Here is a 13,630-nt window from a genome sequence, read left to right as displayed (position 1 = left end):
GAGATTTGCTACCTCGAAGTCAGGATTTATAACTGACATGTCGCTTGTGGCACATAGGATCAAGCCTAAGTTCAAAGAGGACCTGCTGAAATGGGTCTCTTTCTTACCACCCTAAATATAGACAACTCTTTAGGTTAGGCTCCTTTCCCTTCTAGTTTACTTTCGGTTACCGAGGTAACCATGTACATATTGTAATATGTTTTTAATAAATATTTGTGCCTATGGGGGCTATGCCCTTGCAGTGTTCGGTCAAAGAAAATAACTCGATTACATGAAAAATCTCATCCAATTCCATCACCATCCAACAAGCCTACAAAGGAATTTCTCACTCCTAGTGGTGAGCATCATGATGGTGTTGATGGAGAAGGGTTAGTGATGATGATAGACATGAATCCCCCTCTCCGGAGCTCCAAACGTACTCCATATAAGCCACCCCAGGGAAGAACAGGAGGTGGCGGCGGCTCCATCTCGTAAAACATGATGAAAACTTATCTCCTATTTTTATCCAGAAGTAGGAATGTATAGGAATGGATTTAGGGTCGGCGGAGCCACCACTACTAGAATAAAGCTTATAGGTAGAAACTTAGAAGTAGCACGAGGCACGAGCGTATTGCTACTGCTAATTAGTAATAGTGCGGGTGTGCCCCAGCGCTGCTGCTAAGTAAATAGTATTAGCATGGGGTGGATGGCTAGTGCTACTACTATTAACTTAGCAGTAGTGCCGGAGGAGGTCAAGAATTCCTACTAAGGCTTGCCCGAGCCCAACTAACCGGCCCAACTTAGTAGTAGCGCGGGCGTGTGACACGCGGTACTGCTAGGTGGGCTAGTAGAAGCGCGATTATGTGACCCACGCTATTCCTATAGCCACTCAGGCTTTGTTCCTTCTCACTCTCCTTCCCAAGTCCCCACTCCATCTCTCACTCTCGATCCTCGCTCTCTCTCCCAGCACCGCCGCCCCGATCTCACCTCCGACGGCCCCGGCGACCCCGACCCCGGTGACCAAGACCCCTTTGCCCCGGCGTTGCCAATTCCTCTCTCGACCTCATCCCCGACCTTGTTCTCCACCAGCCACCGTCCCTCGTCTCCCCACGCCTCCTTCGCCCGTCTCCATCTCTGGTGAGAACCCTCTACATTCCCTTGCTTGCTAGGGTTTCGGTGGATTGGGAAGGGTTATACTAATTTATTTGATGCCCAAACTCAATTTTGGGTTCTTGTAGGGTTGAAAATTAATTCGTTCTTGCTAGGCTTGTTGGCTATTGTAGGGTTAAAAATTCATCGTAATTATGCAAAACACAAAACAATTAGGGTTAAGAAAAAATCAGTTAATTAGAGTGTAAAATAGAAAATTAGGGTTATTGTAGGGTTGAAAAAGTTTAGTTAATTAGATAGTAGAAAAAATAGTTAGTCACATAGTAAAAATTAGTTAACTACATGAAACACAACTTCTGAAATTAGTCAACAATTTCTGAAATTAGATTGTTAATGACATGCTTGCCGAGTGAGCACATTGTTTCTGAAATAGTTTCTGAAATTAGCTAATTAATAATAAAAAAATCAGTTAACTACACAGTAGAGGAGAGTGAGGACAGAAAAATATCAAAATAAACTATTTTGATTCCCAAATTCAAGTGAGATGCTTGCGTGCGGACGATGGACAACGCTACTCCTAAGTTGTCCCGGCGAAAATGAAAATGAAAATGTGAAAATGAGAATGGAATTGAAAATGAAACCTCCAAGCGGCCTATGTTTTGCCAGAATGTTGATTTGTTTCCATTTTGACAAATTTTAGGTGCTCGATATGTCTTTTTTTTAGAAAAGGTTATGCCAAAATTTTCTTAGTAATAATTAGATAACATTCAGGCAAAACTTAGGTCATTTTTATGTCGTTACTCCATGAATTTAATGCCAGTTAACTAATTCTTATAGGATTGACTTTCAATCTATCGGAGCTCCTTGTGTGACTTAAAGTATGTTCTTGATGGAGGAATACCACCTGTTGTCATGGGGGTCGCTTCCTCATTTTCTCTTCTCGCTATATATACCTTGGTATAATGCATGAGGAGAGAAGAAGAGAAGAAGAGGTGCAAACATCACTGATAGTCCGAATATTAGTGTGAGGGAGTGTTCACCAACATACACCATCATATCAGTGTGAGAGAGAGTGCACCGTATACACCATAACATATGAGAGTTTTCCAAGGAAAGGCTCGACATACGGAAACTCAACCCATGTTGAATACTTTATGCTACAATTTTCATTCGTTTTTGAATCGTGAACACGGGAAATTTCTGACGGTGATTAGATCCCTGAGTGTGATTTTTGCAGCGATGATCCACGTCTATGTGATGACACGTTATTCACCATAAAGCTTGACAAGACCTTTGATGTCTTTACGGCATGCAACGATCAAAACTATTTTCGCTTCTTTGCTTTGGGTTTCTTTTCTTCAAAATGTAATTTCTAGCTTTTACAATTTTACTACTGCATCGCGTCACATGCAAGACAATATGTCTTGGGATAGCTCAGTTTCCATGAAATGGAGAATATGGAGGCGAGGAGGGCTCATCTAAGGACTAAACACGGTTTCATATTTCTGGTTAAATTATACAATGCAGTTAATCACTCCAATTTTGGTTGCTCAAATCGGGAAGCTCTAGGCAAGGCATATGGATTTCACGAGGATATGGAAATAACCTTCGATATTCGTGCTGAAGATGATATTGAAGGTAATATCGACATTTGGGTGGATGTCGATATGCTTGAATTTGTACCTCTATGTGAGTTTGTCAATCATATTTGTTAAGTAATTTGCATTATTTATTTAAAAAAATTGGTGTTCATACCTAATCAACATTTATATTTTTCATTGACATCTTATTTCTCTCCTTAAAAAAACTCAAAAGATAGTAGACATTACCTACTACAGTCCTCGCTCTGATCTAACCTGGTTGGAGAAAAATCATCTCATCTCATTTATTGATGATGTTGATAGTTTTAAGATCAATTATGAAGATATTGACGAAAATTATTCTGAATATGTGCGACAAGTGCATGAATAGAACCCTAATAACTTCCATGTAGATAGCATGGTAAGATAATTTTTACTATTGTGTCATTACTTAGTCCATTTTTTGCATACATAAATTTATCTTAAGCTAAACTAGACTGCTAACTATGTTATTATTATGTTCTTCAACAGAAATTCCCGCTAGAGGTTGTGCCTGAACTGATGCTTATAGGAGGACATTATTTGAATGTTATCAGCTTATGGCCATGGTGGGTACATGTCTCCGTAATGCATACTTGCTTTCTAGAAGGGATGGAAGCCTGAAACTCAAAGGATTTAGCAACATAATGAAACACCACAGACAACTACTTGGTAGAGACGCGAAGGATTTGCGCATGCCACATGTCGGAGATAGGTGGATATTATTCTTCACAATGGAGAGAGAGGAGCTTACATGTTTTATGCTATTTTACCTAGTAGAGAGCAGTCGGTTCTACCTCCGAGAGAATAGTATCTGCTAGCTAAGGGAGAATACCTTTTTTACTTTATGACATTATGTAATAATGGTGAACTTGTCATGAGTTATTAGATGGTCAAGATGATGATAAATTGTTAGATGATTAAGAGGATGATGAGTTGTTAGATTATTACGAGGATGATGAGTTGCTAGATGATTAAGAGGATGATAATTTATATGACATATATTAGATTAAACTGGATGGATGCAAGTGACCAAGTTGAATTAGAGGAAAATAAGATGTTGCGATTCGCAACATCGTATTTTCTCTAATTCAACTTGATCACTTGCACCCATCCACTTTAATCTAAGTGTTCTTTTCTGCATAATTATTATTCATGTTTATATTAATATGTGTAATCATGTGTAAATATAACATAAATATAGAAAATAAATATGCACCATTAGTAGTAGCGTTGTTTGTGAACGCGCACTACTGCCGACTTAGTTTCCAATAGCGATGGCCAAACACATGCAACTGTTACGTAAGTATAGCAGTAGCACGCGACAATCGGCGCTACCTACTACAAGTTAGTATTATCGCAGTAGGAGTAGCGCGGACACCTGCGCTACTGCTAGCCCAAAAACCAGTGCTACAAGTAGCCGTTTTTCCTAGTAGTGCATGTGGGCCTCCCAAGGTAGTAGGGCGTGCCCTAGGGGGTGGGCATGTCGTGCTACCTTGGCAGCAGCTGGTGACAGCATTCGGTGGATATTCACTCCAATATGTTTTATATATTCCAGAAAAATTATCCATAAAAGTATCGTCCAATTCCAAGAACTTTTATTTCTGCACAAAAACAACAACATGGTAGTTCTGCTGAAAATAATGGTACGGTGGATTAGTTTCATTCAAATCATGCAAATGATTCCAACACAAGAGCAAAAGTGTTTGGAAAAGTAGATACGTTGGAGACATATCAACTCCCCCAAACAAAACTCATTGCTTGTCCTCAAGAAATTCAATTGACAAACTCAAAGTGATAAATAATTTTTTTACAAATTATTTTGTTCTCGTTGCTATACATATACTTAGAGTGTTAATGTTTTCATCATAGATCATAAATAACCATATCAATGATAACACTTAAACATTATATTCACTCATGGCAATAACATAACCAATTAGCAAGAAATAATAAAATATCTTATATGCCAATAATTTTTAAAACAAATGATATAATACGATGATATGGTATCTCGCTAGCTTTTCTGAGACCGCAAACCATAAATGCAGAGCACCTCTCAGGTTCAAGCAATGACTAAACATTGCAATTTAGAATAGAAAATATCGAGACATGCTCACATCCAACATTGACTAGACTCAATGCATAAGAATGACAATAGTGTTGTCCGTATTGGTGCTTTGGTAATAAGGTGATGACTCCAATAAAAGAAAATAATATAAAAGTAAATAGAAAGGCCCTTCATAGAGGGAAGCTTTGACTTGCACAACTGCCATAGCTCAGGGTTTAAAACTGAGATGAAATTTTAATTTTGGGTGGTGTGCTTTTCCTCCCAAAGTCACAATGGAGATTTCCATACCTTCCATGGTAAATACATAGCTGGCGGTTCCTAAGCGAAAATATAAAGTTTACTCCCATCCACCATACATACGAACACCATGGCCAACCGAATCCTCGGGTGCCCTCCAACATTTCAACTATCCCAGGAGTTTTATTTAATTATTTTTTATTAAGAAGTACTGGGCAAAATATTTTTACCAGTCTCTCTCATGCAATGACACGCGAGACAACACCCATCTTGAGAATAACCCTCTTAACATGGAAGATACTGACCGCCTCGTCGCTCCATGTGTGGTACGCGCACAACAAACAAATGTTTGTATGGATGATTAGAGGTGGAACATGCAAATTTACTTGGAACAGGAGGGCAATACCACATATAGGTAGGTATGGTGGACTCATTTGACACAATTTGGGTTTAGGATTTCAGATGCACAAGCAGTATTCCCGCTTAGTACAGGTGAAGGCTAGCAACAGATTGAGAAGCGACCACCTAGAGAGAAAAAATGGTCATAATCATGCATTGAGAATAATTAACATTGAACACTAGAATGAGTAGGATATGAACACTCTGAATTTAAATATCATGAAGGCTGCATTGGTTTTGAATTAACTGCATGTTTGCACATGGGCCTAGTCAAGCTGCTTGAATTACTCAGAGGAGGATAGCATACTAGCATACCACATCACAACCATTTTAATGCATGCTAACACATAAGACAAATCATTATCCACCACTAGATATTTAAGAAGGGTGTGAGAAACTATAATCTCTAATTGTCATCACAAACATGTTTACTCATAATATATTGAATCAAGATCGAATGAGCTAAACATTTGTTGATTGTCAATAAGGTTTGTGTTTCATACTACAATAATTGTGAATGGATTGTTACTCGTTTATGCGGAATATATGATAAAATACTTGCTTCTATGCTAATATTCATCATGCTATCATGTCCATATTTCCTTTTTATTCACTTCTCTCTCTCAAATCATGTGGTCATTATTCTCAAGCTCGGCTTGTGCTTGAGGACAAGCAAGGTCTAAGCTTGAGGGGAGTTGATACGTTCATTTTGCATCATGATTTCTTATTAATATTTGTGTTATTCTTGTACATTATTCCCAATTATCATACAAATAGTATGCCCTTTTCTCTAAAAAATTCAAGGTACAATACAAAGAGGGAAATATCTAGAAACTGGAATTTTAGACCGAGAAACCAAGAAAAAGGCAAAAAAATCACTAGACTCCAAATGACCTAAAACTTGACAGACAATTTCTATGGAATATTTGAGAATTATTGGGCAAAAAATATACTAGGGGGGCACCTGTTGGCCACAAGCCAACAAGGTGTGCCCATCCCCCTCGGCGCGCCCTGATGGCTTGTGGGCCCTTGCAGGTCTCCTGACCCCCTCTTCTCCTATATGGTGTGTTTTACCCTAGAAAAATCGGGATGAAGCGTCACAGACTTGAGGCGGAAACCTCGGCAGAGGTCCTATTGTGCTCCGGCAGTCAGATTCTTTCGGGGGAATTCCTCTTCAGGAGGGGGATATTTAAGTCATCATCATCACCAATGCTTCCTCCTTTATTGGAGGATCAATCTTCATCAACATGTTCACCGACACCATTGCATGTCCAACCCTAGTTCATCTCTTGTATTCAATCTTTGTCTCAAAACCTGAGATTGATACCGTGGGTGACTAGTTGTGTTGATTACTTCTTGTAGTTGAAACTTGTTGGATTACTTGGTGGAATATATTTTCTTCAAATCTGTAATCATTATTATTATAACTCTGATCTTGAACATGTTGATGTGGTGTGAGTAGTTACTATTGTTCTTGAGGACATGGGAGAGGTGTTTTTATAAGGAATCATGTAAAGTTGGTATTCGTTCTATATTTTGATGATATGTATGTTCTTACTTCTCTTAGTGGATTCATGTGAATATCGATTACATAACATTTCACCATGTTCTGGGCCTAAGGGAATCATTGTGGATTAACAAGTAGATGATGGGTTGAGAGAATGACAGAACCTTAAACCCTAGTTTATGTGTTGCTACATAAGGGGTTGATTTGGATCCACACACTTAATGCTATGGTTAGATTTATCTTAATTCTTCTTTCGTAGTTGCTGACTCTTGCAAGAGAGGGTAATCATAAGTTGGTTGTTTGTTCAAGTAAGAACAACACCTTAGCACCGGTCCAACCACGTATCAAATTACCAAAGTAGCGAATGTGAATCTACTCAACATGATGAATATGACTAGACAAAAATTTCCATGTCTCCCCGGGAGCGCTTGCTTAATATAAGAGTACTTTCAGGCCTATCCTTTGCTACAAAAAGGACTGGGCTACCTTGCTACTCCTTTGCTACTATTGTCACTTGTCGCTTATTACAAATTATCTTGCTACAAAACTATCTATCTTTATTATTCACATCATTTCTAGAGGATAACTTGTTGAAAACCGCCTATCATTTCCTTCTGCTCCTCGTTGGGTTTGACACTCTACTTATAGAAAGTATTACGGTTTATCCCATATACTTGTGGGTCATGAGCTACTAGTGTGTTGGTACGATCGCTCGGAGTTGTTGATGAAGGCGGTTTCGAAATCCGTCCAGGTTTTTATGAAGCTAGGTGGTGGCTCGTTTATCTAGATACGTGCTCACCATGTTAGCCATATAAGAGCAAGTATTAGAGAGTGTTACTAATGACACCTCCCGCCATGTAAACCACCATGAGGGTCGTTGAGCACATGGTTCGGCTTTGGGTTGCCAGAATACTTGTCAATCGCCATCAGGTAGTCATTGGGATAATGATTTGACTATGTTTATTAGGATTCCATCATTTTCCCTATTCTTGTGAACCAAACACTCAAGTCTACAAAATTTCTATATTTATAAATTCTTTGTTTTACATGTGGTATTCCTATTAGGTTTCTGTTTTTTCCTATGTCTTTTAGTCTTTTTTACCAAACGCTATCTTCTTGGGGAGCCTAATACTTGTGATCTGCATTGGGTTTTCCATGAAGAGGGACGGGTGATACATCACAGTATAGATAAGTATTTCCCTCAGTGAGAACCAAGGTTATCGAACCAATAGGAGTAAAACACAATCCCCGTCTTCAGTGACTGCACACAAAGAAACAAACACTTGCACCCAACGCGGGCAAGAGGGTTGTCAATCCCCTTGGACTCGTTATTTGGAAGCAAATTAATTGTGTAGATGATAGTTGATAATTTCAAAATAATTAAATAAAGGCACTGAGGTAATTTTAGCATTTATAAATATATAAGCAATGAGACCCGCGGCCATAGTTTTCCGTAGTAGCATCTCTCATGTAGTAAGCATACGGTGGGTAAACAAGTTACTATTGAGCAACTGATAGAAAAGCGCATAGTTATGCAATATTTATTCACGACAAAGATCATGTGTATATAGGAATCACATCCATAAGCAAAAAGTCCGACCTCTGCATGCACCTATTACTACTACTCCACCCATCGACCGCTATCCAGCATGCATCTAGAGTATTAAGTAAAATAGATGTAGACAAAGAGAACTGAATTAATATAAATTAACCCCATCGTTTAATTCTTAGTGGCAATATACAATTATGTGCCTTCTCCCCTATTGTCACTCGGATATAGAGAACTGCCAGATTGAACCCACTACGACGTGCACCTCCCACTCAAGAAAGATTAATAGGGTGTTGGGAGACGCTAGGGGGGAACTACATAACACGGTGCGGACACCCCCACCCCCCTGGGAGCGCCCTGTTGTGTGGTGGATCCCTCGTGGAGACTCCGGCCTTGTCTCGAAGCTTCGAGGTCTTCTTTTGGTCCAGAAAAATCATAAAAAAGTTTCGAGGCAATTGGACTTCGTTTGGTATTGTAAACCTCAAAATCCAAAAACATGGAGAAAACAACAACTCCCACTAGGCACTTTGTTAATAGGTTATTTCTCAAAAATAATATGAATTTGGTAAATAAATGCCCAAAAAATATCCTAGAATGATAATATTAAGCATGGGACAATAAAAAATTATAGATACATTGGAGGCGTATCAGAGTCCCTACAACATGTTATTGAGAAAGGATGGGGGAGAGGTTGGAGATTTATTGGTGATATGTTGGAGATGTTGTAGGGCTCCTAAGTTTGCCCTAGGTCTCCCAATCTATCCATAGATTTACAATACTTTGTATATTAAATTAAGCTGCCAACTCCCATGCTCCTATGAAATGCCACCTCGACGCCCATCCCCATCTTTATTGCCACTGCCACTAGCGCACCTGCCGCCACTGCCTCCCCGACGATGCCACCCTTCCTCACCTTGCTTCCCTCTAGGTTTTCCGTCCCTGCAGTTCATGCGCCCGGATCGGGTGACATCCCACTTCTCTTAGTTACCAGCCATGCAATGAGAGTTTCGCTAGCAATGCGACTCTGTTGGTGGATACACCTCCCCCTATTCATGGCTCCCTCCGGCCATGTCTCAAATTCACCCCTACGGCCTCATTCAAATGTGTCTCTTGGCGTGCGGCGTGGAGTTCCCTCTCGATCCATGCATCCTGTGTAGAGGAGTCAAGGAAGGTAGATGAATGGCATTTGGTGTGTCAATCATATTGGTGGCGTGAAGGATGCTCCATCCACAATAACCAGAATTTACATTGCAAGGTCGTGTCCTCTTACTCCCCACCCTAAGGACATAAGGAATTCGTCAAGCTTAAAGACCAAAAGTGCCACCGCCATCTCCTCAAAGGCACTACAAAGTGGCATGCCGAAACCCGCTTAACTAATGGCGAGGATTTGGACACAGATAGAGGCGCTGCACAAACTTTCGATCACCCTCTCCTTTGTCCCATGCTTTGACTCCATAGGATGATACATGGGTGTAGTCAAATAACACATCGCCCTCATCAACTTAGGAGGCTGCTAAGGTGGTTTTGCCTCATCCCGCGTCACCTTCGTCAACCCGCTCCTAGTGCTACATTTCAAGGCAGTCGCTCCATGTTGGCAACCCAGCGTTGTTCCCATAGGAGGGGCATGTGGCGATCATCTTCACCCAGGAGATTAAGGCCAACGTGGGCACCCACATCTAGATCGGTGGGAATGTGTCGTCCATGGCTGTCGCTAAAATTTACGAGGCCATCGATGTGGAGTTTGAAGTCAAAGGGGTCAAAGTTATTCCTCACTTACTTGTTCGCTCTCATTGATTACTAGCTCCACCGGGACAAGCTAGTTACGGCAAGTAGGTCCTTTCAGCACAATAGCCTCGACCTCCATTCCTTCAACTAGTGCTTGGACGCTCACTCTGATGTCATTTGTGACAACTACCACATCCACCTATGCAATGAGAGCATTCTTTTGAATTCTTGTTCTAACACTACACGTGTGTCCACTAGTTCAACATCGCTACGCTGTGCCAGGAAGATGCCTCATGCCTCACGCTTTGGGTATGGTCGGCAAACCCCTCAGACGTCCCCAAGATGCAGCATGTCATCGTTTCTCCACGGGTGGATATTGGTGTTGGCGGCGCTCCATCGTCGTTCGTTGACCAAGGCAACATCCGTCAGTGTGCCATTGCGCGCCTGCACATGCTATAAGACTAAACGCCTGAACTTTTGGGCAACATGCCTTGTCACCCACACACATATCCTTTCACCTGGCGCTATGGGATCATGGATGGCGAGTCGAGAGCGAGGGATCGTGAAGAACTCGCATCGTGATGTCGCAAAGATGAACATCACTGCTACTGCAACAAAAGACCTTCCAACGGCGCCAGAAACACGTGCTGACGGGAGACTGTTCTTGTCTTGATACTCCTGAGCAACAGCACCAGGAATCCTTCTGCTACGGCTATGCCTTAAGGGACTTCCTAGGCAACGATGCAAAGGATTTCCCCCGTGGCCTTGGAGCCTTGCGTTGGTGTTCCCTCGAAGCGGAAAGGGTGACGTAGCACAACGGTGGTAAGTATTTCCGTCGGTTTGAGAACCAAGGTATCGATCCAGTGAAGGAGTATCACAAGTACCTGCGCAAACACAAAAAGCTTGCTCCCAACGCTATGAAGGGGTTGTCAATCCCTTATAGATTGTTTGCCAAGTGAGAACTGAAAGCAACAAAGTAACAAAGCAAAGTAAAAGCGAAAGTGGAAACGATAGGTGTGAATAGACCCGGGGGCCGTAGTATTCACTAGTGGCTTCTCTCATGAAAGCAAGTAGACGGTGGGTGAACAAATTACTATCGAGCAATTGATAGAACCGCGCAAAGTCGTGACGTCATCTATGGCAATGATTATATCTATAGGCATCACGTCCAAAACAAGTAGACTGATACTTTCTGCATCTACTACTATTACTCCACACGTCGACCGCTATCGAGCATGCATCTAGTGTATTAAGTCCAAAAGAACAGAGTCACGCCTTAAGCAAGATGACATCATGTAGATGGACAATCTCATATCTACAAAAAAAGCCCATCTTGTTACCCTTGATGGCAACTACACGATGTGTGCCTTGCTGCCCCTACTGTCACTGGGAAAGGTCACCACACGGTATGAACCCAAAACCAAGCATTTCTCCCATTGCAAGAATCATAGATCTAGTTGGCCAAACAAAACCCAAGACTCGAAGAGACTTACAAGGATATCAAATCATGCATATAAGAAATCAGCAAAGACTCAAATATATATCATAGATAATTTGATTACAAATCCACAATTCATCGGATCTCGACAACCACACTGCCAAAGAGGATTACATCGGATAGATCTCCATGAAGATCATGGAGAACTTTGTATTGAAGATGCAAGAGAGAGAAGAAGCCATCTAGCTACTAACTACGGACCCGTAGGTCTGAAGTGAACTACTCACGAGTCATTGGAGGGGCGATGATGTTGATGTAGAAGCCCTCCAACTCCAAAGTCCCCTCCGGCAGGGCACTGGGAAGGGTCTCCAGATGAGATCTCTCGGAAACGGAAGCTTGCGGCTGCGGAAAAGTATTTTTGTGGATCCCCTAGTTTTTTCTGTATTTTAGGGAATATATAGGCAAAGGAGCTAGGTCAGGAGGGCGCCAGGGAGGCCACAAGCCTGCTAGCCGCCGCCCCCTGGTGGCGGCTACAGGGCTTGTGGGCCCCCTGTAGCTCTCCTGGCTTGGCCCTCTGATCTTCTTCCGTTCGGGAAAATTTTATTTCGGGGATTTTATTCCGTTTGGACTCCGTTCCAAAATCAGATCTGAAAAGAGCCAAAAACACAGAAAAAACAGGAACTGGCACTGAATTAATAAGTTAGTCCCAAAACAGATATAAAAGGTACATAAAACATCCAAAGATGACAAGATAACAGCATGAAACCATCAAAAATTATAGATACGTTTGAGACATATCAAGCATCCCCAAGCTTAACTCGTGCTCGTCCTCGAGTAGGGAAGTGATAAAGAATGATTTTCTGATGCCTTCATGCTACCTAGCATAGATGTCCTTTGTAACTGCTCTTATGTGACGTGAATGTTTAGATCCATTAGATTCAAAACAAGAGTTTGCTATTGACGTGGAAACAATAATACTTCAAGCAAACTAGCAAGGTAATCATGAACTTTAAAAATAACAAGGCCAAAAGAAAGTTATCCCTACAAAAGCATATAGTCTGGTTATGCTCTATCATCATTGCACAACGAATTTAAATCATGCACAACCCCAGTATTGGCCAAGTAATTGTGTTCACACCTTTACTTTCTCAAACCTTTTCAACTCTCACGCAATACATGAGCGTGAGCCATGGTTTTAGCACTATAAGTGGTGTGGAGTGTGGTGGAGGTTGCAAGACAAACAAGGATAAGATGATCACATTAACTAGGCGTATCAATGAGCTGTGGAGATGCTCATCAATAGATATCAATGTGAACGAGTAGGGATTGCCATACAAATGATGCACTAGAGCTAAGAGTATGTGAAAGCTCTTAAAGAAAACTTGTGGGTGTGCATCCAACTTGCTTGCTCACGAAGACCTAAGGCAATTTTGAGGAAGCCTATCATTGGAATATACAAGCCAAGTTACGTAATGAAAATTTCCCACTAGCTATATGGTGGTGACAAAACGAGAGACTCTCAATCATGAAGATCATGGTGCTTAATAAGCACAAGTGTGGAAGGATAGTAGCATTGTCCCTTCTCTCACTACTGGAATTGAGAAATTTGCCATCTGCCATGCCTTCGCCGTCTGCTAACGCATGGCAAAGATCCTCTTTGCCGTCAGCTGGCACAAAGCAGACGCCAAAGAGGTTGCTGATGGCAAAGGTTTTATTTGTCGTCGGCCACCTCTTTGTCGTCTGCTGACGCATGGCAAATGCCCCAGAGGCAGACGGCAAAGAGAACCCAGACGGCAAAGGGGCGCCACCCTAACGGCCGAAGCCCACCCCAGCCCACCCACCCCTTTGCCGTCTGCCTCCCAGCTTCTGCAGACGGCAAAGGGGGGCTCCCCTAACGGCACCCAGCCCCCACCCCTGCTCCCCTAATGGCAAGCTCCACCCCCGCTCCCCTCGATCTCGCGCGTGCCCCTGCCCACTATAGCGCCGCCGCCACCAC

The sequence above is a fragment of the Hordeum vulgare genome, chromosome 3H (assembly GCF_904849725.1).
Source record: "Hordeum vulgare subsp. vulgare chromosome 3H, MorexV3_pseudomolecules_assembly, whole genome shotgun sequence".
In the NCBI taxonomy this organism is placed as follows: Eukaryota; Viridiplantae; Streptophyta; class Magnoliopsida; order Poales; family Poaceae; genus Hordeum; species Hordeum vulgare.
The sequence above is the reverse complement of the archived record's forward strand: the minus strand, read 5'-3'. Positions refer to the sequence as shown.